At 34.7% G+C, this 24,965-nt stretch overlaps 1 non-coding gene across 1 annotated transcript; it reads left to right on the top strand.

Moving 5' to 3' along the window:
- The first annotated feature begins 23,926 nt into the window (after positions 1 to 23,926).
- Positions 23,927 to 24,033, top strand: LOC128035092 (small nucleolar RNA R71). The gene has a single exon (XR_008191496.1). It is a non-coding gene; the product is annotated as a small nucleolar RNA R71 (small nucleolar RNA).
- Positions 24,034 to 24,965: the final 932 nt, after the last annotated feature.

Raw genomic sequence — 24,965 nt, 5'->3', positions numbered from 1 at the left:
CCCATAGTTCCTATATCACACCAATCTTTCCTATTTCACTCTATTTTTTATAAAATCTGCTGTGATGTATCTACTTAACCATCAAAATGTATGGTCAAATGTCTATAGTCATGTAGTTCATGATCAAATAAAAAGGGCAAATACAATTAACATTTCAGGGTTAGGTTTTGTAATAAGGTTCATCAAGAAGTGTTTACAGGCTCAAAATTTGGTACTAAAGGTGAATAAATATAGGTAAGTTTTTTGGCTCTGGATATGTTCCAAACAATGCCTTAGGTCATCCCTTAAATATCTCAATATACACAAATTTAATCAACTAAACAAACTCAAATTCAACCATTTATCATTCATACTAGCATGCTCATTTCCTTGTATTTTCTATATCATTTGGTACAGTTGATTACTTAATGCCTATTTATAGTGTAACATATATAACTTAGTAGTTTAATAGTAAAATATTTAAAATCACCTATCATCATGACAAATTTATTTGTAAACACAAGCAACCTATATACATGCTCCTAACCAATCATTTGTATTTCTACAAGCTCAAGCACACAATTGACAAGAAAAATCGAAAGGAAAACATAAAAATTTAGACAAATTTTCTATGTTACCCCCCACACTTTAGATAACACATTGTCCTCAATATGTAGCCCGTACAAAGATAATGAAAGAAGTTACCCCATTGATCGATAGGAACTCCTTCGGGGATTAATGGTCTTATCCAACCGCTCGATAGAAACTCTTGCTCTTTTACACAATTTTGTAATTAAATGGGGGAAAATATTCCATTTCCTAAATTTCTTGCACATTCAACTATATTCTTGTATATCCACGTACCAATACATATTTATTTCTTTTGGAGTATCCCATATGTTATAATAGCATGGATGGGACTAATCTCGAACATCGCTACTGTAGGTCATATTCTTGGCCTGAAAAATTTCATCCACATCTTGGCTTTTGGTGTTGTTAACTCTTGATTGAGTGTTTCAAGTATTGTTGTTCCTGTTTGATATGTCCACATCTCTTGCCCTTCCATTGAGAATCTCAGTATTTTCTCCGTGCCTATATTTTTGAATTCCTTCAAATTTTTTTTATAAAGATAGTCGCGATAATAATATGATGCATCATAAAATTGGAAAATACTCATCTCAATTACCGAAACATTAATCCCTCTAACTTTCAAAAAAGACCACATCTTGTAAAATGGTTCGGTTGCTTCCCTTTGTTTCAATGCTAGATAAAATTCTTGCACTATAGGAATTATTGTAAGCTCTTCAGATGACAAACAAAATTTTGTCCATTCTCTTTCTATTGGGTTCTCCCATATTCCTTTAGAATTCCACATTAAAGGATAAAATCCTTGCTTTTGGATGAAAGTATACAGCTGTAGCTGTTGCAAGTATTTATCCATGTCGCTTTCCTGGAATTCAATAGCTAGGCTTGAAACACTTACACTAAATTTGGCCGTTCGGTAATCTATTTTTTCTAAAAACCTTTGTACGATCTTTTACGTTTGCAAATTGATATTTCTTTCTTGGTGGTGGAAAATAAGAGAATCAATGTGACCTAATTATGCATTAGAAGAAAATGATAAAGTATTTAAGAGTTATAATTTATTTCTACTAAGGAAAAAATTGAAGAACAAGAATCCTAATATAATTAAACTACAAAAACGTCAGTAGTTAATATTTAGTTGAGAAAATAGAGTTATGCAGTGGTGTCGCCACACCCTTTAGTGGTGTCGCGACATCAAAAGCAGTTCCCATGTTCTGAATGTTGTCCATTGTTGCGATATTCAGGAGGGGTGTCACAACATGCAAGCCAGATTCTTCTGTGTTCCGATTGTGTTGTGAAATCAACAATTTAGTTAGTTTTTTCACTATCACTCTTTTCGTTTGTTAATATCCCCTTTTTTCCTCCTAAATCCCATAGTGTATTGCATTGGAAGACTTGTTCATCAACTAATGTGTTTTTCATTCCTCCAACATAATGTTTTACTCTTTCGCTATTTACAAGAAAAACCTGCCCTCCTTTGTCGATCAACTCTATTGTCCCATGAGGAGACACTTGGTGTATGGTGTATGTACATGTCCTTCTTGATTTAAGCTTGCCAAGAAATAATTTTAATCTTGAGTTGAACAATAAAACTTTCTGTCTAGGCAGAAATTCATGTTTTCGGATCTTTGCATCGTGTCGAAGTCTACTAATTTCAGTATACATTTTAGTGTTTTCGTCGGCCATAAAATGAAATCCTTCCAATTCTTGTAGTTGAAATAGTGTTTCTTTCATAGCTAATTCCCTATCAAAATTTAATTCTTTGATTGCCCAATATGCCTTCTTCTCCAATTCAATTGGTAAGTGGCAGTTCTTACCATAAACTAGCTTATACGGGGACATACCTAGAGGAGTCTTATATGCTATTTTGTACGCCCACAATGCATCGTCTAGCTTTCCTACCCAATCTTTCCGACTTGGGTTCACCATTTTCTCTAAAATATGTTTAATTTCACGGTTAGACACTTCTTCTCGCCTATTAGCTTGCAGGTGATAGGCTATTGCCATTTAGTGTCTTATGTTGTATTTAGCCAAAAAAAACTTCAAATTGCTTGCTACAGAACTGAGATCCTTCATCATTGACCAATTCAAGCGGCTTACCAAACCTAGCGAATATGTTTTTTCTCAGAAATCTCACTATTGATTTTGTATCATTGGTGGGTAAAGTAACCACCTCGACCCATTTTGAAACATAATCAGTAGCTAGAATGATGTATTGATTCCCAAAAGAGCTTGAAAATGCTCTCATGAAATCAATCCCCCAGACATCAAATACTTCTACCTCAATTATCCCTATTTACGACATTTTGTCCCTTTTTGAGATACTCCCAGTTTGCTAACATCTATCACATCCTTGTATGAATCCATAGGCATCTTTGTTCATAGTTGGCCAATAAAATCTTGATTGTATCACCTTCTAGGTTGTCCTTTTTCTACCGAAATGCCCTCTGCATGGAGATGAATGGCATCCTTGAAAAATGTCAAGTATCTCTTCCTCCGTTACACACATTCTGACCAATTGATCCGCACATTGCCGAAACACATATGGATCCTCCCAAATGTAATTTTTTTTAATTTTGAGCTATCCTCTTCTTCTGTTGCCAGGATACTCGTGACGGAAAGACACTTCTTGCAATATAGTTGACATAATCTGCATACCATGGTGTAATATGTTTTCTAGGTCTTGTTTGATGGATGTCAACCCTAAATAATTGCTTATCTGCGAAAGTCTCTTTAAGTTTTCACTATTTTCTACTTTTAAGGTATTTTCGATTCTGGATAAATGATTTGCAATTTGGTTCTCAGTCCTCTTTCTATCCATTATATATAGATCGACTTCCTAAAGCAGTCAAACCCATCTCATTAATTGACTTTTGTCTCTTTCTTCTTTATGAAGTGTTTTAATGCAGAGTGATCAATATAAACATATACTCTGTTTTCCATTAAATAGGGTAAAAAATTTTCATAGGCAAACACGACTGCCAGCATTTCCTTTTCAGTTGTAGTGTAATTGCATTGTGTTGGATTTAGTGTTTTGCTTGCATAATGAATAGCCCCAAATATATTATTCCTCTTTTGTCCCAAAACTTCACCTACCGCATAGTCTGTAGCATCACACATAACAATAAAAGGTTCTGACCAGTTCAGGGTAATGATTATTGGTGTAGATATGAGTTTCTCTTTTATTACCTCGAAGGGTTTGACATAGTTTCGGTCAAATGTGAAAGGTGTCTCCTTCTGAAGATGTTGATTCAATGGTTTAGAAATGTGAGCAAAGTCTTTTTATAAATCTCTGATACAATCCTACGTGGCCTAAGAAATTTCAAACACCCCGGACATTTGTTGGATTGGGAAGGTCTTTTATAAACTCAATTTTGGCTTTGTCTACTTCCATACCTTTTCTTGAGATTTGATGTCCCACCACCAATCCTTCTTTCACCATGAAATGACAATTTTTTTTCCAGTTCAACACTAGATTAGTCTCTCCACACATTGTTAGAACTTTTTCAAGGTTAGACAGACAATCTTGAAAAGAGTCTCCATAAATTGAGAAGTCATCCATGAATATGTCCAACCCCTCTTCTAACATATCAGCCAAGATAACAGTCATGCTTCTCATAAAGGTTGTTGGAGCATTGCATAGGCCAACTGACATTCTTTTAAAATCATAAGTACCAAAAGAACACGTGAAAGTAGTTTTCTCTTAGTCATCTGGATGGATTGGGATTTGATTGTACCCTAAGTACATATCAAGAAAAGAATAATAATCTTTACCTACTAATCGATCACGAGTTTGATCAATAAGGGGCAATGGGAAATGATCTTTTTTTGTTACATCATTCAATTTTCGGTAGTCAATACATATTCTTCAACTAGTAACCGTTCTTGTTGGAATTAACTCAGTTTTATCATTCTCGACTACAGTTAGACCTCCCTTCTTTGGAACACACTGTGTAAGGCTAACCCATTCATTATCAGAAATGGCATAAACAATACCTGCATCTAACCATTTAAGCAATTCCTTTTTTTGCACCTATTTCATAGCTAATTAAGTCTACGCTGAGCATCAACTACAGGCATTTTCCCTTCTTCTAGTTTGATCTTAGCTGTATTAAGTCTATGCTGACTTTATCCTTTTTTACCACCAATTTCCCATCATTATTTATGCATTTTTAGGAAGTTCACTAGAGCCTCCTCTTGATTTGCATCAAAGCCTGCAGCGATAATCCCTGGCAGAGTATTTTGTTCTCCCATATATCCATATTTCAAATGTTCAGGTAACGACTTCAATTCTAACTCAATAGGGTTGATAACAAATGGCACCATTTCCTTCTTCAAACATACTAACATCTAGAGTGTGAATAATGTAGTAAAAGATATAGATATATGAAGCAGAATCCATAAGTATACAGGTTTAGTTGTAATATAGTTACAACAGAGTAGGTGAGTACACCAAGGACCGTACCCAAGGGAGGCGAGTGCTAGATCAATTTTAACCTAAATGCTAAAAGATCTAATTAGTACTTTAAATCAGTTATAGTACGATAGTAAAAATAAAAATATTTTTGAAGATTTTTATTAATAATAAAGTAATATAATATAAAGGAATAAACTTTAAAAGATCAAAGAGTAGAATAAATCAAATTTGGTTTTGGGTGATTAGCTCTCTTAGGTAATCCTTATCAACTATCGCTTCGGGTTCCTCTTCATTCAACTAGTTGCTATCTCAGCAGGATCTTTTGATCTTCTACTCAAATAACAAGTCAGAAATGACTACATATCTTCTGACCTCACAGTCTAGACCAGCTTGGGATGAAGGTGTTCACGGATAGACCATACCAAATTTGGGTTAATTCCCACCTTGATGACTTCCTAGGGTTGTTAGGCTTAGGGTTTTAAGTTCTTCCTTTCCCAAATAGTTGATCTGTTGAATAACCCTACAAATTAGTTAATGGATCATACTTCCACTCGCTAATCCCCCATAGAGAGATTAGTTCCTCATGGCTTTCATGAACAATATAAAAGCAATATAACTATAGAACATTAAGAATGAACCAAAATTTAGAGTTCATGAATTCGCCTGATTTGTATTAAGAATGAAGTGAATCTACAAGTTTGATTGTCTCCACAAATAAGATCTCTTTAAGAAGAGAAAAGAATACTGAAAATAAATCTAAAAACATAAAAAGAAAGAAAACTAAACTAAAACTAAGAGTAAAATTCTATACTAAGTAATTGGTGTCTTTTAAATGTGACAAACGAGCTTATTTATAAATTTCAGGTGGTCGTTGTCCTTAACCTTAGGTTAGCTGACATTTTCAAGCTTTAAGTTTAATTGTGCGAACTGAAATGCCCGTTGGCTCGTGTTTTATTCCATCCAATGTCGATATCACGACACAACAGGACCTATGTCGTGGCATAGTAGTCAATGTACCCCTCCAAGGATATCTTTATGGGTATGTCGCGACACCAATAGTTTGTGTCGCAACATCGAAGCCAGTCTCGTGAATAGTCTATTCTAATCCCTATGTTGCTACATTAAGCACTCTGTATGTCGATCTAGTGACCAGTATCAGTTTATTACGCTTTCTAATGGTCTCTTGCACACTTATAAAGTCCATTAGCTCACCCTTAGGTCTCATTCGGTCCCTAAGGTCAATAAAAGACTCAATTTGCACATTTTTATTAACTTAAAGGAAACTTAAGAAAACATAATTAAAACTTGACAAAAGTACTTGTTTTCAAGCTCCTAAAGTGCGAAAATTAGTTTAATCTGCTACACCGAATTACGACAGATCAACCATTTTTGTTAAGTTTGGGATAATTAGTTTAATCCCACCTTGATGACTTCTTAGAGTTGTCAGGCCTAGGGTTTTAAGTTCTTCCTTTCCCAAGTAGTTGATCCATGGAATAACCCTACAAAATAGTTAATGGATCATACCTCCACTCGCTAATCCCCCATAGAAGGATTAGTTTCACTTGGTATTCATGAACAATATAAAAATTATATAAATATAGAACATGAAGAATGAATCAAAATATAGATTTTAGGAAAACACCTTATTTGCATTAAGAATGAAGAGAATCCACAAGTTTTATTGCCTCCACAAATAAAATCTCTTGAGGAAGAACAAAGAATTGGTGTCTTTTACATGTGACATTTTATACCAAGAATTGGTGTCTTTTACATTTTATAACAAATATTGAAAATGAATATAAAAACCTAAAAAGAAAGAAAACTAAACTAAAATTAAGAGTGAAATTTTATACCAAGTAATTGGTGTCTTTTACATGTGACAAATGAGTCTATTTATAGATTTCAGGTGGTCGTCGCCATTAACCCTAGGTTATTTGACGTTCTTGAAGTTTAAGTTTGATTGTGCTGACCAAAACACCCCCTGGCTCGTGTTTTATTTCATCCAGAATCGATGTTGCGACACACGAAGACCTGTGTCATGACATAGCAGTCAGTATACTCCTCCTAGGATATCTTTAGGGGTATGTCGCGACACCACTAGTCTGTGTCGGGACATCGAAGGCAGTCTCGTGAATACTTTATTCTGCTCCTTATGTTACGACATTGAGCACTCCGTGTTGTGACATAGTGACCAATATTGATTTATTACACCTTTTAATAGTCTTCTGCACACTTATAAAGTCCATCAGCTCACTCTGAGTCCTCATTCGGCCCCTATGGTCAATAAAAGAATCAATTTTCACATTTTTATTAACTTAATGGAAACTTAAGAATACATAATTAGAAATTGATGAAAGTACTTATTTTCAAGCATCTAAAGTGTAAATTAGTTTAATCTACTACACCAAATTATGACAGATCAATCTCCCCCACACTTAAGTTATTGCTTGTCCTAAAGCAACAAAACAAAAACAAGAAATAAAAGTGATGACCCTTGAGAAAATATAATACAAGTATTGACTTTAGAGCACATGATTAAGGGTCTCACCTGTAGGGATCCATCAATAAATCATACAAGTAATTTGATTATCTAAGAAAAATACAAATAGTCGTTTATGCAATTGTTTAATGTAATGTCCTTTCATGCATAAGAATATTTAGTTCACATAGGATTTTTCGACTTGTAAAGTTCTGAGGCTTAGGACATGTATGAAATTCAAAAATAGTTAGCATCAAGAGGGGTTACAAATAAAAAAGTAGTTTGGCACATTGTATTGATCCCTATTCTTCCCCCTTAGTGACCCTTACTCGCTCACCACCTTATTTCTCATTTTCTCACCTTCCTTGTTTTGCCATATAGGAAATCATAACATGCCATAGTAACTACAGCTAGCCTATGAGTTTCTGTGCACTAATGAACGAGTTTTTCCTATTCTCGTGAGTTCGTCACTTTCCTTTTTCAACTTATCTCACTCACCAATGCTTTTTTCCTTTTAAGAACTTTTTCCACTCGTATTTCTTTTTGAAGTTTTCTTTTGTTTTGCACTTTCATGCTAATTTATAGTTCCAATATCACACCACTCTTTCCTATTTCATTCTATTTTTACAAACTCTACCTTGATGTATCTACTTAACCCTCAATAAATATTGCTAGACGTCTATAGTTATGCAGTGCAAGACCAAAGAAAAAAGGCAAATACAAATTAATGTTTCAGGCTCAAAGTTTGTAATGAGGTTCATTAAGAAGTGTCAAGAGGCTAAAAAATCAGTACTAAAGGTGAAATGAAAATAGGTCAGCTTTTTAGCTTTGGATGTGTTCCAAACAATGCCTTATGTCATCCCTTAATATTTCAATATGCACAAATTTAATCTACTAAACAAACTCAAATTCAACCATTTATCATTCATACTAGCATGCTCATTTCCTTGTATTCTCTATATCATTTGGTATAGTTGATTACTTCATGCCTATTTACAGTATAACATATAAAACTTAGTAGTCTAACAATCTAAAGCTTAAAATCACCTATCATCATGCCAAATTAATTTGTAAACACGAGCAACCTATGTACATGCTCCTAACCAATCACTTGTATTTCTACAAGCTCAAGCACACAATAGACAAGAAAAATAAAAAAAATGTAAATATTTTAAAAAAATTTCTATGTTACCCCCACACTTTAATGGACACATTGTCTTCAATATGTACCACATAAAAATATAAAGAAAGAAGTTACCTTATTGATTATGGTCATTCCAACTATTAATGCTGGGTTCTTCCTCCTTTAATCGTGTAAATTCTGAATTTTTTATGTCTCCTTTGTGTTGGGTTTCTATATAGAAAACTTTAACAACATGCAATATAATTAAAAATTTACTATTAATCTGACTTCTACATAGTATAGATCAAAATTATCTAAAAATAAGTACAAGTCTTTAAAAACAAACTTAAAAATGTTCAATCTCCCTCCTTAAAGTCAATCTCCTCACTTCCATTGTCCTCCTTATTCTCTCATTCCTCTTCACTTTCATGTGCCTCTTCTTCTTGTTCCATATTTGTTGGCCCAAACATGTCAGGTGTATAATTAGGGACCAAGATGTTGTTGTACCTAGCAAATTCTTCAAAAATTAGCCCCGACTCTTGCATCCACTGTATCATCCAATCTAGCTTTAGATGACTATTCTCACCAACATCTTGTGTCAACCTTTTTGATGGAGCTGTTGTAGCTATCACTTCTTGTTTTTTTTTGTTCCAATCTTTTATTTTTTGCCTCACATCTCTGTATATTATTGGAACAAGGTGTGTTCGATAATATTTCGGGAGGGTTTCAGCAGCTGCTCAGTGGATGTCATGGGTACAGCTGCCTTTTTGTATAATGCCATCACTAAATGGGGAAAGAAAACTCCTACTTTCTGGCCTCTAATGTATCTCTTCATGTTCTGGTGGATCCATTTGTCGATACACCTGCTTTTTCTACAAAATTGTATCCAGCAAAATTGCTTGAAAGGTATTGACATTAAGAACATTTAAAGTAGGGACTATTTACGTGCACACAAAATGAATCCACATTTTGGTCTGTGGAAACATAATAGCTCAATGAAAGGATGTGGGAATATTGGCACCTGGGTGATATTTCCATTCGCTTATTCCTTCAGTGAAAAAGTTTATAATGTTGTCCATATCTATATCCTGAAAATATTCTAAATCAGTTTCATCGATAAAATCTTTTTCATAGTATGAAGCATTATAAAAGTTTCAAATAATGTGAGGAGTTACGCTTCTTTTCCTTGCACAGGTATTATATCCCCCCAATGACCTTTAGTGTTTGTAGTCTCTTGGTCCCGTAAGGATGCATATAATTCTTGAACGATAGGGACCATAGCATTATCTTTGGGATTGTCCAAAAATGCTTCCACCTATGATACCTAACCAAAGTCCATATTTTCTTACAAATAACCATGGATGGATCAAATCACCTCTCTTGAATGAATGTCTTTCCTTGAAGTTCATAAAAATATTTTTCAACATTTGAATTTGAAAAAGTAAAGAGATTTTGACTCATCGATGGTTTCGTTTCAATAGTTCACCTAACTTTTCTAGGAGGCATATTGAGTTCTATTAGCTAATAAAACTTTAAGCAAGTAAATTTAATAGAATAGTAAAAGTTGAGTTAGGAACCCTTATCCTCGTGTTTAAATGTTGGATTCCTTGTCTTTATGTTTTCTTTCTTTTTCCTTCACTAAGTAATACTCAAAGAGGAAATTTTTCTCAGCAAATTTTAAGAAAAAGAGAAAAATGAGTTTAAGGGTTTAAAGAATTTGAGAGGTTTTTTAGAAAAATAACTAAATGATATTTAAATAAGAGTTAATTTGTGTTTAGGTTTTAAAAACTAGGGGTTTTAAAAGGTCCAAATTGGGTAAAGAAGGGTTTAGCCCGCCGAGTTACGTGAATGGGTCAACCCTGCAGAAAATTGCAGTAATGTTGCGACACAGAGGTTTCGTGTCACAACATCCCTAGCAGCTAACTATTTTTATGACACAAGGGTTCGGTGTCGTAACACACTCTAGATTATTGGACTTCTGAGTATATTGACTTTGGTGTCGCGACAGCGGAAATTTTTCTTAAGTTTGTTTAAACTGCCATTAATGTTGCGACTCTGGCTCCGTTTTTACCTAAAATTCCATTGTCTAAAGAGCTATGATTTCTATAAAACACACAGTTAATAAAAATTAAATATATACTAAATAGTAAGCTAAATATACAATAATTTATAAAAGTTTAGCAGCAATTCATATAATTTTAAGTTTTACTGCTAGATGAATCCGGCAGCATCGTCAATTCACAACTAGATGATTCTTTCGTTCTATTAGTACTAATCCATTTTCTTCGTGCCACTTTACCTTTGACCACTTATCCCTTTCCTTGAACCTATTTAATTGTTCTGCATCCATAAAAGGAAGCATATCCCTTGACTTGGGAGTGATAGAAACAAATAATTCTTTGTAGTGTTCCCCTAACTTCCTTTTACTTTCCTCGTTTGGTTGATGACCACATTTAAATATTTCAATTTCAACATTGATTTTCATGGTTAGTTCATTTTTTTTTTCTAAACCAATGGTGGACCAAGTAGCTAGAAAAGATCTACCTAGTAAGATCAATATCTCATGATATTCTTCAAAGTCTAGAACGACAATATTTGTTGGGATAATAAAGCTGTGCACTTTGACCAACACATCTTCCAATGCCCCTTTCAGATGTACTAAAGACTTATTAGTCAACTCTAGTGTTATCTGAGTAGTTTTGAGATCCCCCACCTGAGTTTTCAAAAATGGATAGAGGCATTAAATTAATACTAGCTACTAAGTCACATAGAGCTCTATTAAAAATGAATGCTCCCTATCTTTTAGGGATAGTAAAACTTTTCGGGTTTTTCAGTTTTTGGGGAACCTATTTTGAAATAATAACACTATAGGAGGCACTTAAATTAACTTGTTCTCCTACCTTAACTTTTCTACGCTTAGACATAATTTCCTTTTGAAACTTAGCGTATTTAGGAATATTTTCAACTAGTTCAATTAAAGGCAGGTTTACATTTAATGTTTTGAGCAAGTTTAAGAAAATTACAAACTCATCTTCATCCTGCTTTTTCTTTTCTACTAGTTTGAAGGGAATGGGATCTTTTTAATGGCAACATCTTTAGTTATTTCTTTTTTTGGCTCCACCGCTGGTGTAATTACCTCATTTGATTCTGGTTTGTCTTTAGCCTCTAGGGATTGCTCTGAAGGCTTATCAGCATTCTTCATATTTACCTTCAGAATAAGGTTTTCTGGGCTACTCAATAATTTGCTTGATCGGAGTGCTATTGCTTTCACTTTCTCTTTACCTTCCCTCTGAGGATTATCTTTTATATTACTTGGAATAGCGGTGCCAATTTTCCTTTTGATGTGACCCATCATGCTCATCAATTGGCTTATTTGATCATTAAGTTTAGTTAATGTTCTGATTGACTTAGTGCACTTAGACAGCACCTATTTTACATATGTTCTCATTAACTGTGTCTCTCCCTCAATTCTATCCAGATGTTGACCACATGCAGGATGGTCACTTGGGTTGACCCTATCTTGAGATTTCTACAAATAAGGAGGTTGATAGTTAGAATTTTTAGCTTGATTTAAATTATTACGTCCTCCTCGGTTTCCTTCCCATATTAGATTCGAGTGAACTTTCCAGCCAGCATTGTATGTATTTGAATAAGGATATCCACCCCTATTTCCAATATAGTTCATGTCCTCAACAGGATTATTAATGTAATTGAAAAATGGTTTCTCTTCTTCATACATAAACAGTTTCTTAGCAGATTCAATACGGTATAGTCTATCCACTAGTACAACAAACTCTTTTAACTCAAGGATCCCAACTAAAAGGTTTATATCCTTGTTTAACCCATCTTCAAGCTACTTACACATTGCAATCTCAGTCGGAATACACTCTCAAGCATATCTGCTCAATCGAAAAAATTCTCGTTCATATTTAGACACTGCCATATGACTCTATTTAAGCTCCAGAAATTCTTTACGTTTCTGATTGAGAAACCTCTAACTGATATATTTCTTTCGAAACTGAAAGAATTCCTAAGTGATCTGATCTCTTGCCACAATAGAAATCAACGTATTCCACCATTGATAAGCCGAATCATTTAATAGAGATATCGCACATTTAAGATATTAAGCCGGTGAACAAGATAATTCATCAAGAACTCTGATGGCATTCTCTAACCAAAATTCAGCTCTCTGGGGATCATCTTCAGTAGTAGCTCAAAATTCTTCAGCCCGGTACTTACGAATCCTATCTACGGGAGGCTTACTAACTCGAATTTTTTCTGTACCTTGAGGAATCATGGGAACCGATTGGGGAACAAGAGGGGGTGGAGGTTGTTAACCAGCCGGGTTCATTCGTATGAACTCGGTGAACCATTCATTCATCACCTGGAAGAAGGCTTCCTTAGCCTCTCCTCCTCGGCCCTTAGGTACGGGCCTCGTACCAATCGAAGCTACTCCATTAACAGAGGCTTGAGCGTTACTCACAGCTTCATCGAAATCAGCTCGGTTGGAGGTCATTGCTATATTAAAACATGTTTTAAAATGGTCAGGAGATATCACATTATCACAGGTTATATAATGGCATGCATAGCTAGACTCGTATACTTTAAGTTAGTCTGAGAATCGACTAAACCATAGCTCTAATACCAATAAATGTAACACCCCTAACCCGAATTTGTCGTCAGAATAAGGTTATAGAGTATTACCGAAATTTAGAATTTAAACAGACAGAAAATTTAAACATTTCATAACATACAACATTCATGTCAGAAACCAATCATAATCATGCATATTGTCCCTAATAAGAGCCCACGAGGACAAAAATGCACCTTAGAAACAAATCGAGACTAAACCAGAAATCTAGAGAATTATTCAGAAACATATAAAATTTTCAAAACTACAGAGGTCACACGAAGAAGAGACACACCTGTGTCTTAGACCGTGTGGGCATTTGAAATAGGAGACATGGTCGTGTCCCAGTCTTTTTCTATGCCTATGTAACTCATTGACTTAGGTCACACGGCCAAGCTACCCGCCTGTGTGCCAGGCCATGTGAGCATACTGACATGCATTCTTTAAAAGATACAGGGGACACATGGCTAAGACACACGCCCGTGTCTCTACCCGTGTGGATGAAAATAGGCCATTTTCGAAGCCACATTTTGCACCCAAAAATGCACATATATGCTAGTTATAATCAAGCATCCAAAATAAGCATAAACAAGCTTTAAACATGTACTAAAATTATATACAACCAATATTCCCTTAGGCACCTCAAATGATAACTTAAAAACATGTGAACTATATATCCAAACTTACCTAAATGACCACATACATATATGCATAATTGTACCCAAAACCTATTTTGTAGGTCACTTATCAAGCTCAACTATTTGGTATCAAAAATACCAAATCACAACGTAAATCATTTTATCATTTCATGTCACTTAACTTACTTACCAAAACATACCAATATCTCCAAATGGTACCAAATATACCATTCTAACTAACATCACTATACCAATAAATTTTCCATTACAAAGCATTAAATCACACCAAGGTATATAACATATCTTATATGCATATTAAAACTACATTTTACTTTCCATCATTCTAACATATCAAACACACATCAAATATGATAATGCCACATATATATAGACAACAAAATATATCAAACACAAGCCAAATAAGAGGCTAATCACAACAAAACACTTACATATCATCATTGGCCAAATTAACCCATACATGCCATTATAACCGAAATTAAACAATTGAATGTACCAAAAGAGCCGATGGATAGAGTGATATAACTTCGAGAAGCTTCCAAACCGAATGAGCTTCTAAATCACTATTAAACACGAAAAATAACACAGAGTAAGCATTTAAGCTTAGTAATTTCGTATAACAGAGAATTTAACTTTCCATTTTAATCACATTTAAGGTAAGTAAACCAAAGCATATCTCAACTCAATTTGGCCAAAAGCCTAACACATATTCATCAACCATGTTAGCCATGTAATTCATATAAAAACCAAGAATCATATATGAGTTTAGCAACTATTAAAATTTCATACACATGTAACATCTATACCATGTATCCATATATCATATACAAACCATTTCCATGTAATTCATGTAAATACCTGTACTAGTTTGTATCAAACTCATATAAACTCGTAATAGAATTGTGCCCAGTGAACCATTTAGAATATCGTTTGATACGCGGGTAATACACACGAGGTGTACTGAATTGTAATCCGTCAATTCATGTGCATGCATGCTCATACGAGCTATAAACGTTAACCTCTTCCAAGCTGAATAATGGTAAGCTGCAGGTCCTCCGAGCTGAATAATGATAAGCTCACAAGAGTTGAGTATCGGCAAGCTCATAAGAGCTGAAATCAATAACCCTAATGACATGTCATTTCTATCCTACGAATTCCTAAGGTTCAAACGAGGCTCGGTAATCATCATACATCGTCAGATATGCGATCGATATTCATATATGATGATAATGCAAATAACATAATTCTAATTCAAAAAATCATATAATTATACAATTTAATTACACGAACTTACCTTGATGAGTGTACATAGATACGAAGGCGATTAACCCAATATTTTTCCTCTGCCCCGATCTAACTTCGTACGAGGTCTAACCGGATCTAAACGAATGGATTTAACTCAATACAATATAATTCATATTCAGTTTAGTCCAAGACACATTTTTGAAAAATTACCATTTTGCCCCTATACTTTTAATTCTTTGCAATTTAGTCCCTAGGCTCAAAAAATGATATTCATTCAATTTTATCCCTACCCAAGACTAGTCGAATTATAAACATATTTATAGCAACCCATATATTTCACAAATTCACAAATTTTACCATAATTTATCATAATTTTCAATTTAATCCCTAATGGATAATTTCATCTAAAATTCCTTTACAAAAGTTGTTTATCTAACAACAACCATTCATTTTCTACCATTAAAATTCAAAACCCTAACATGTTCATCAATGGAAAATCTCAAATACTTTAAAATTTTCACAAATTAGTCCCGGGATAGCTAGATTAAGTTACAACGATCTCGGAAACATAGAAATTACCAAAAACGGGACAAAACACATACCTAATTAATGGAAACAAGCTTGTCGAACCCTAAAGAGAAAAAATGGCTCCTTTTTCTTGGCTATTTAGTTGAAGAAAGATAACAATGGAAGATTATATTAATTTGTTTTATTTGTTTTATCATTTATTGCTTATTTACAAAATTAACCTTAATTAACTTTAAAAATTATGCTAACGCTAAGCCATGTACATCCACTATCACATTTAATCATCTAATTACCATATAAGAACCTTCATTTTAAATTTCTATAACTATTAGACACCTTTAGCTATTAGAACACAACTTTTACCTTTACACGATTTAGTCCTTTTTATTAAATTGAGCATGTAAGCGGTATAATTTCTTAACAAATTTTTATACGATAAAACTATCATGCTATAGACCATAAAATAATAAAATAAATTTTTTTAATTCAAATTTGTGGTCCCGAAACTACTATTTACTACTATTTCAATTTCACTAAAAACGGGCTGTTACAACTCCCCCTAAAGAGATTTTTATCCCCAAAAATCTTACCGGAAAAGAGGTTTGAATATAGCTTTCTCATAGATTCCTCGGGTTCCCAAGTAGCTTCTTTTATTCCATGTCACTGCTAGAGAAGTTTTACTTAAGCTATGTTTTTATTTCTCAATTCTTTCACCTCTCGTGCCAAAATTCTAATCGGTTCCTCACTATGTGTCATGTCAGGCTGGATCTCGACATCCGTCGGAGAGATAACATGTGAAAGATCAAATTGGTACCGTTGTAGCATAGACATGTGAAAGACTTTATTAATCCTCTCAAGCTCTAATGGTAAGTCTAATTGATACGCAACAGGTCCGATTCTTTCAATAATCACGTACGGTCCGATAAATCGCGGACTCAGCTTTCCTTTGTGACAAATCGAATAATTTTCTTCTAGGGCGATACTTTCAAAAATACTCTACCGCCAACTTGGAACTCTATATCTCTATGTTTAAGATCTGCATAAGATTTCTGATGATCTGAAGCTGCTTTCAAACTATCTCTGATCACATTCACTATTTCCTCAGTCTTGCGAATTAGATCAACTCAGTGTATCTTTCTCTCACTGGGCATGGTCCAATATAACGGAGTTCAACGTTTACGACCATATAGAGCCTCATACGGTGCCATCTTTATGCTTGACTAAAAAGAGGTTTGGATCAACGTTTACGCTCGACTAATGGTAAATATTTCTCCCAGTTGCCTTCAAACTCTAGTATGTAACATCGAAGCATATCTTCAAGAATTTGAGTTACTCATTCAGACTGACCACTGGTTTAAGGGTGAAATGCAGTGCTAAAATGCAACCGCGTACCCAGAGCTTCCTGTAACTTTCTCCAAAATCGCGATGTGAACCTTGGATCTCTATCCGAAATAATAAAAACTGGCACTCCGTGTAATCTGACAATCTCAGAGACATATAACTCAACTAATCTGTCAAGTAAGAAATCTATACATACCAGAATAAAATGTGCAGACTTCGTCAAACGATCAAAAATAACCCATACAGAATCTTTCTTTCTCGGAGATAGGAGTAACCTCGATACGAAATCCATAGTACCTATATCTCATTTCCACTCCGATATCATCACTGGTTGTAATAGTCCTGAAGGTACATGATGTTTAGCTTTAACGTGCTGACATATCAAACATTTAGATACAAAATAAGAAATCTCACGTTTCATTCCCAGCCACCAATACATCTGTCCCAAATTGTTGTACATTTTATTGCTCCCTAGATGAACAAACAAGCTACCACTATGAGCTTCGTATAAGCTCTAGATTCTTCAATACACAAAATATATATCTCTGAATAACAAAAAATCATTGAGCCCTATCCGAAAATCTGAATCAAACATCGACTCACATTTCTAAGCTTTGCAGGTCTGCTGTAGAAACATCGGTTTAGCTTTTAACTCAACTAAGATCAAGCCATCATCAGACAATGTCAATTGTGTATTCATCGCTCGCCAAACAAAAAAAGACTTTCTACTCAGAGCATCCACAACTACGTTTGCTTTTCCTAGATGGTAATCAATAACTAACTCATAATCTTTCAACAATTCGAGCCATCTGCACTCTCTCAGATTCAGATCTTTCTGTGACATTAGATACTTTAAACTCTTGTGATCGGTAAATATGTGACATTTTTCACTAAACAAATGGTTGCCAAATTTTCATTGCAAACATAATAGCTACCAACTCTAAGACATGTGTTGGATAGTTTTTCTCGTTCAGCTTTATCTGTTTGGAGGAATAAGCTATTACTTTGCCTTTCTGCATCAAAACACAGCCTAAACCGCTCAATGACGCATCATTGAAAATCACAAATTCTTTACCCGATTCAAGCTAAACCAGAATTGGTGCTTCAGTCAACAGTGCTTTCAACTGGTTAAAACATTATTGACACTTATCAGACCATTCAAACTTCACATCTTTCTGTAATATCCGTGTGATCGGTGTAGCTATCATCGAGAAACCTTTTATAAATCTTCGATAATAACCAACTAATCCTAGAAACTTCTGACTTCAGATACGTTTCCCAGTGGTTTCCAGTCAACAACTGCTGATACTCTACTCGGATCAACTCTGATTCCTTCAGCTGATATTATGTGTCCCAGAAAACCAACTTCTCGAGGCCAAAACTCACATTTGATGAATTTAGAAAACAATTATTTATCTCACAAAGTTTGGAACATAATTCTCAAGTGCTCAGCATGCTCCGACTCATCTCTAGAATATATCAAAATATCATCAATAAATACCACTACAAATCTGTCTAAATACAGTCTGAAGATTCTATTCATTAAATCTATAAATATTGAAGGTGCATTAGTTAAACCAAATAGCATCACAAGAAATTCATAGTGTCCATACCTTGTTCTAAATGCAGTTTTCGCCACATCCAAATCTTTCACTCGTAGCTGATAATAGCCAGAACGAGGATCAATCTTCGAGACCACTGTGGCACCTTTCAATTTGGCAAACAAATCGTCAATGCGAGGCAGTGGATATTTTTTCTTTATTGTAACTTTTTTGAGCTGACGGTAGTCAATACATAATCTTATCGATCCGTCCATTTTCTTAACAAACAGAACCAGTTCACCCCAAGGTGAAAAACTAGGTCGAGCTAAACCCCTGTCTGTCAAATCTTGCAACTGTATTTTTAACTCTTTTAACTTTGTAGGAGCCATTCTATAAGGAGCTATCAATATCGGTGATGTTCCCGGTATAATTTCTATAGCAAACTCGACCTCTCTAATTGGCGGTAAACCAGGTAACTCCTCTAAAAATAGATCAGGATACTCGCAAACCATTGGCACTAATTCAAGCTTCGATTCAGACACTTTAGTATCCAATACATAAGCAAGGTGAGCATTACAACATTTTCTCACATATTTCCGTGCTGATAGAGCTGATATCACAATAGGCAACCTGCTTGTATTATTTGATTCAATACGAAACGTTTCACCGTTCTAACATTTTAATACAATTAACTTTCGTCTACAATTTACCACAGTGTCGTGCAGAGTTAGCAAATTCATGCCCCAAATCACATTGAATTCATTAAACGGTAATCACATCAAATCAACCAAAAAACTGTAACCCCAAGTCATCAACGGACAGTTCTTGTAAACCTTATCAACTAGTACATACTAGCCTAGGGGGTTCGATACTTTAACCACGAATTCAGTGGACTCAACAGGTAAATTCTTACTAGACACTAAATTCATGCAAACATATGAATGAGTCGATCTGGGATCAATCAAAAAAGTTACATCAGTATTATAAAGAGAGAAAGTACCGGTAATAACATCTGCCACAAAAGCATCTTCGCATGCACGAATAGCATAAGCCCTAGCTGGTGCTCGTGCCTCGGATCTTATAGTAGAATCTTTCGTCACACCATGGCTGCCACTCACATTTCCAGGATTATGAGGTGGCCTACCTCTCACAGTTGTGTTGCTCTGCCTCGAAGTCAGACTTCTCAAGGCAATCTCTAAGATAGTGGTTGAAGAAACCACATCTAAAACATGCTCTGCTATTCATTTGACACTCACCATAATGTGGCCTGCTACAATGCTTGCACTCAGGTCTGGTGTTTCTAACACTACCCACAATAGCTATAGAGGTAGCCTTGGGTTTAGGACTGGAACGTCGAGTACCTCTGTTTCTACTGGAGTATCCCACAAAAGCAGTAGAACGTTAGTGATGTTCTTTAGATTTCTTTGATGCTAACTGATGTGACTTTCTGGTTAATCTCTTTCTTGAATCTTTAGCTTCAAATTCAGCGTGTCTTTTCTCTTTGCTCAGCTCTTTAGCTTTATGTGCCCGATCAACTAGTACAACAAACTCTTTAAACTCAAGGATCCCAACTAAAAGCTTTATATCCTCGTTTAATCCATCTTCAAATCGCTTACACATTGCTGTCTAATTTGGAATACACTCTCGAGCATATTTGCTCAATCAAAGAAATTCCCGTTCATATTTTAAGCTCAAAAAATTCTTTACGTTTCTGATCAAGAAATCTCTGACTGATATATTTCTTTCGAAACTCGATTTGAAAGATTTCCCAAGTGACCTGATCTCTCGGCACAATAGAAATCAACATATTCCACCACTAATAAGCTGAATCTTTTAATAGAGATACTGTACACTTAAGACATTTAGCTAGTGAACAAGATAATTCATCAAGAACTCTGATGGTATTCTCTAACCAAAATTCAGCTATCTCGGGATCATCTTCAGTAGTAGCTTGAAATTCTTCACCCTCGTACTTACGGATCTTATCTACGAGAGGCTTAGTAACTGGGATTTGTTTCGTACCTTGAGGAATCATAGGAACTGATTAGGGAACAGGAGCGGGTGGAGGTTGTTGAGTAGCTGAGTTCATCCGTACAAACTCGGTGAACCATTTATTCATCACCTGGAAGAAGGCTTCTTTAGCCTCTCCTCCCTGGCCCTCAGATACGAGCCTCTTACCACTTGAAGCTACTTCGTGAATAGCGGTTTGAGCGTTACTTTCAACGTCATCAGAATCAGCTCGGTTGGAGGTCATTGCTATATGAAAACATGTTTCAAAACGACCAAGAGATATCACACTATCATAGGTTATATAATGGCATGTATAGCTAGACTTGTATACTCTACGTTAGTTTGAGAATCGACTAAACTGTAGCTCTGATACCAATAAATGTAACACCCCTAACCCGAATCTATCGCCAGAATAGTGTTATGGAGTATTACCGAAGTTTACAATTTAAACGGATAGAAAATTCAAACATTTCATAACATATAACATTTGTGTCAGAAACCAATCATAATCATACATATTGTTCCTAATACGAGCCCTGGAGGCCCAAGATACACTTTGGAAACAAATCAGGACGAAATTGGAAATTCAAAGAATTATTCTGTAACTTATAAAATTTTTAAAACTGCAAAGGTCATACGACCAAGACACACACCCATGTATTAGACCGTGTGGGCATTCGAAATAGGGACACATGGCTTTGTCCCAGCCCATGTTCGTGCCCGTGTAACTCACTGGCTTGGGTTACACGACCAAGCCACATGCCCATGTGCTAGGCTATGTGAGCATACTAACTTGCATTCTTTAAAAGATACAGGGGACACACGGCCGTGTCTCCTAGCCGTGTGTCACACATGGCTGGGACAAATGCCCGTGTCTCTACCCATGTGGATGAAAATAGACCATTTTCCAAGTCACATTTTCACCCAAAGATGACATCAACCTACTCCCAAAAATGCACATATATGCTAGCTATAATGAAGCATCCAAAACAAGCATAAACAAGCTTTAAACATGTACTAGAATCACATACAACCAATATGCCCTTAGGCACCTCAAATGACAACTTAAAAACATGTCAACCATGTATCAAAACTTACCTAAATAACCAAATACATAAATGCATAATTGTACCTAAAACCTATCATGTAGGTCATTTATCAAGCTCAACTATTTGGTATCGAAAATACCAGATCACAAAGTAAATAATTTTGCTTCATTTCATGTCACTTAACTTACTTACCAAAACATACCAATATTTCCAAATGGTACCAAATATACCACTCTAACTAACATCACTATACCTATAAATTTTCCATCACAAAGCACTAAATCACACTAAGGTATATAGCATATCTTATCTGCATATTTAAACCACATTTTACTTTCCATCATTCTACCATATCAAACACACATCAAATATGATAAGACCACATATATATAGATCAAAATATACCAAACACAAGCCAAATAAGTGGCTAATCTCAACAAAACACTTATATGACATCATTGGCCAAATTAACCAATACATGCCATTATAACCGAAATTAAACAACCGAATGTACCAAAAGAGCCGATGGATAGTGTGATATAGCTCTGACAAGCTTCCAAACCAAACGAGCTTCTGAATCATTATAAAACACAAAAAATAACACAGAGTAAGCATTTAATCTTAGTAAGTTTGTATAATAGAGAATTAAACGGACCTTTTTAATCACATTCAAGGTAAGTAAACCAAAGCATATCTCAACTCAATTTGGCCAAAAGCCTAATACATATTCATCAACCATGTTAGCCATGTAATTCATATAAAAATCGAGAATCATGTATGAGTTCAACAACAATTCAAATTCCATATACATGTAACATCTGTACCATGTTCCATATATCATATACAAACCACTTCCATGTAATTCATGTAAATACCTGTACTAGTTCGTATCAAACTCATATAAACTCGTAATAGAACTGTGCTCGTTAAACCATTTAGAATATTGTTGGATATGCGGGTAGTACACACGAGGTGTACTAAACTGTAATCCATCAATTCATGTACATGTATGCTTATACGAGCTGTAAACGTTAAGCTCCTCTGAGCTGAATAACGGTAAGCTCCTTTGAGATGAATAACGGTAAGCTAATAAGAGTTGAAATCGATAACCCTAATGACATGTCATTTGTATCATACAAATTTTTAAGGTTCAAACGGGAGTCGGTAATCATCGTGCATCCTCAGATATGCAACCTGTATTCATATATGATGATAATGCAAATAACATACACCTACTTCAAACAAAGCATATAATTATAAAATTTAATTACATGAACTTTTCCTTTACCCCTATCTAACTCCGTATGAGGTCTAACTAGATCTATATGAATGGATTTAACTCAATTCAATATAACTCATATTCAATTTAGTCTCAGACACTTTTTTTGCAAAATTCCCATTTTGCCCCTGTACTTTTAATATTTGCAATTTGTCCATAGGCTTGAAATATGAAATTCATTCAATTTTATCCCTACCCAAGCCTACTCGAATTAGAAACACATTTATAGCAACCCATATATTTCACAAATTCACTATTTTACCACACAATTGATCATAATTTTCAATTTAATCCCTAATTGATAATTTTATAAAAAAATTCCAATAAAAAAGTTGTTTATCTAACAAAAACCATTCATTTTTTACCATTAAACTTCAAAAACCTTACATGTTCATCAAGGGCAAAACTTAAATACTTTAACAGTTTCACAAATTAGGCCCCGAGCTAGCTAGATTAAGCTAAAACGATGCTAGAAACATAAAAATTACCAAAAATGTAATTAATGGAAACAAGCTTGGCGAACCCTAAAGAGCAAAAATGGCATCTTTTTCTTGGCTATTCGGTTGAAGAAAGTTAACAATGGAAGATGATATTAATTTGTTTTATTTGTTTTATCATTTATTACTTATTTACAAAATTAACCTTAATTAACTTTAAAAATTACACTAATTCTAAGCCATGTACATCCACTATCACATTTAATGGTTTAATTACCATATAAAGACCTCCACTTTAAATTTCTATAGCTATTAGACACTTTTAGCTATTAGAACACAACTTTTGCACTTTACGCGATTTAGTCTTTTTTATCAAATTGAGCGTGTAAACGGCAAAATTTCTTGAAGAAATTTTTATATAGTAATACTATCATGTTGTATACCATAAAATAATAATAAAATAAATTTTTTGACTTTATATTTTTGGTCCCAAAATCACTGTTTTGATTTCACTAAAAACGGGTTGTTACACTATTCATAAGTGCTCCTCATACTTCTCCATCTAGTCCTAATCCTGCATTCACATCCAACTCATTGTAAAATACCTGCAATCTCATCCACTCAGGGAATCTCTGGTGTGAACATTTCTGAATCAACATTTTGAAACGTTCCCATGCCTCATGAAAACTTTCTCTTTCCATCTATATAAAGACAACAATCTCTCTACTTAGTTGAACCGCTTTACTAATAAGGAAGAACTTTTGTAAGAAATTTCCAGCAAGTTCATCCCATTGTTGTGAGAGACCCTAGTGCTTGTGAGCCTAACCATGAAAGGTCGTTATCAATTAAAGAAAAGGGAAACAATCGAATATGGATAGCGTCATCAATAACCCCGTTGTACTTAAAAGTATCACAAAGTTGGAGAAACCATTTTAAGTGTTGATTTGGATCCTCTATCATTGTGCCCCTAATTAATCTAGATCATCTAAATCATTGCAGGCTTGATCTCAAAATTATTAATTGTGATAGTCGGCCTTGTTATGCTCTCCTAAACCATGTCCAAACTTGGTAATGCGTAGTCTCTTAAAGTTCTCTCATTACGAGCCATGTGTTTGTTCGCGGGTAGCTGTGGTGCTAGTTGGTATACTAAAATGATATCATTAGCATTTCCAAATAGAAGATTCTCATGTGCTACGTGACCTGCAGTAGGCGGTGGGGGATCTTGCATCAGTTTCTCTTGTTACTGTCGACGATTTCTCTGAAATATTGTTTATGGGTCTGTGGCTGCTGCTATGGGTGTTCTCCTACCACAAGTCATGCAATAACCTCAAAAAGATAAAATTAGTAATAAAGAGAAAATTAAAATCAAACCAGTGATATTGCCTCCCCGGTAACGATGCCAACAAATTTATCACCTCCGGACGTACTAACGTCCTAAGTGTGAATACTCCAGTAAAAGATATAGATATAGATATATGAGGTAGTATCTAATATAGTTACAACAGAGTAGGTGAGTACTCCAAGGATAGTACCCCAGGGAGGCGAGTGCTAGATCAATTTTAACTTAAACGCTAAAAGATATAATTAGTACTTTAAGTCAGCTATAGTACGACAGTAAAAATAAAAGGAGTTTTTAATATTTTTATTAATAAGAAAAAATAATATA

The sequence above is a fragment of the Gossypium raimondii genome, chromosome 11 (assembly GCF_025698545.1).
Source record: "Gossypium raimondii isolate GPD5lz chromosome 11, ASM2569854v1, whole genome shotgun sequence".
NCBI classification, from domain to species: Eukaryota; Viridiplantae; Streptophyta; class Magnoliopsida; order Malvales; family Malvaceae; genus Gossypium; species Gossypium raimondii.
Note: the sequence above shows the minus strand (reverse complement) of the source record. Positions and strands in the feature narration are given on the sequence as shown.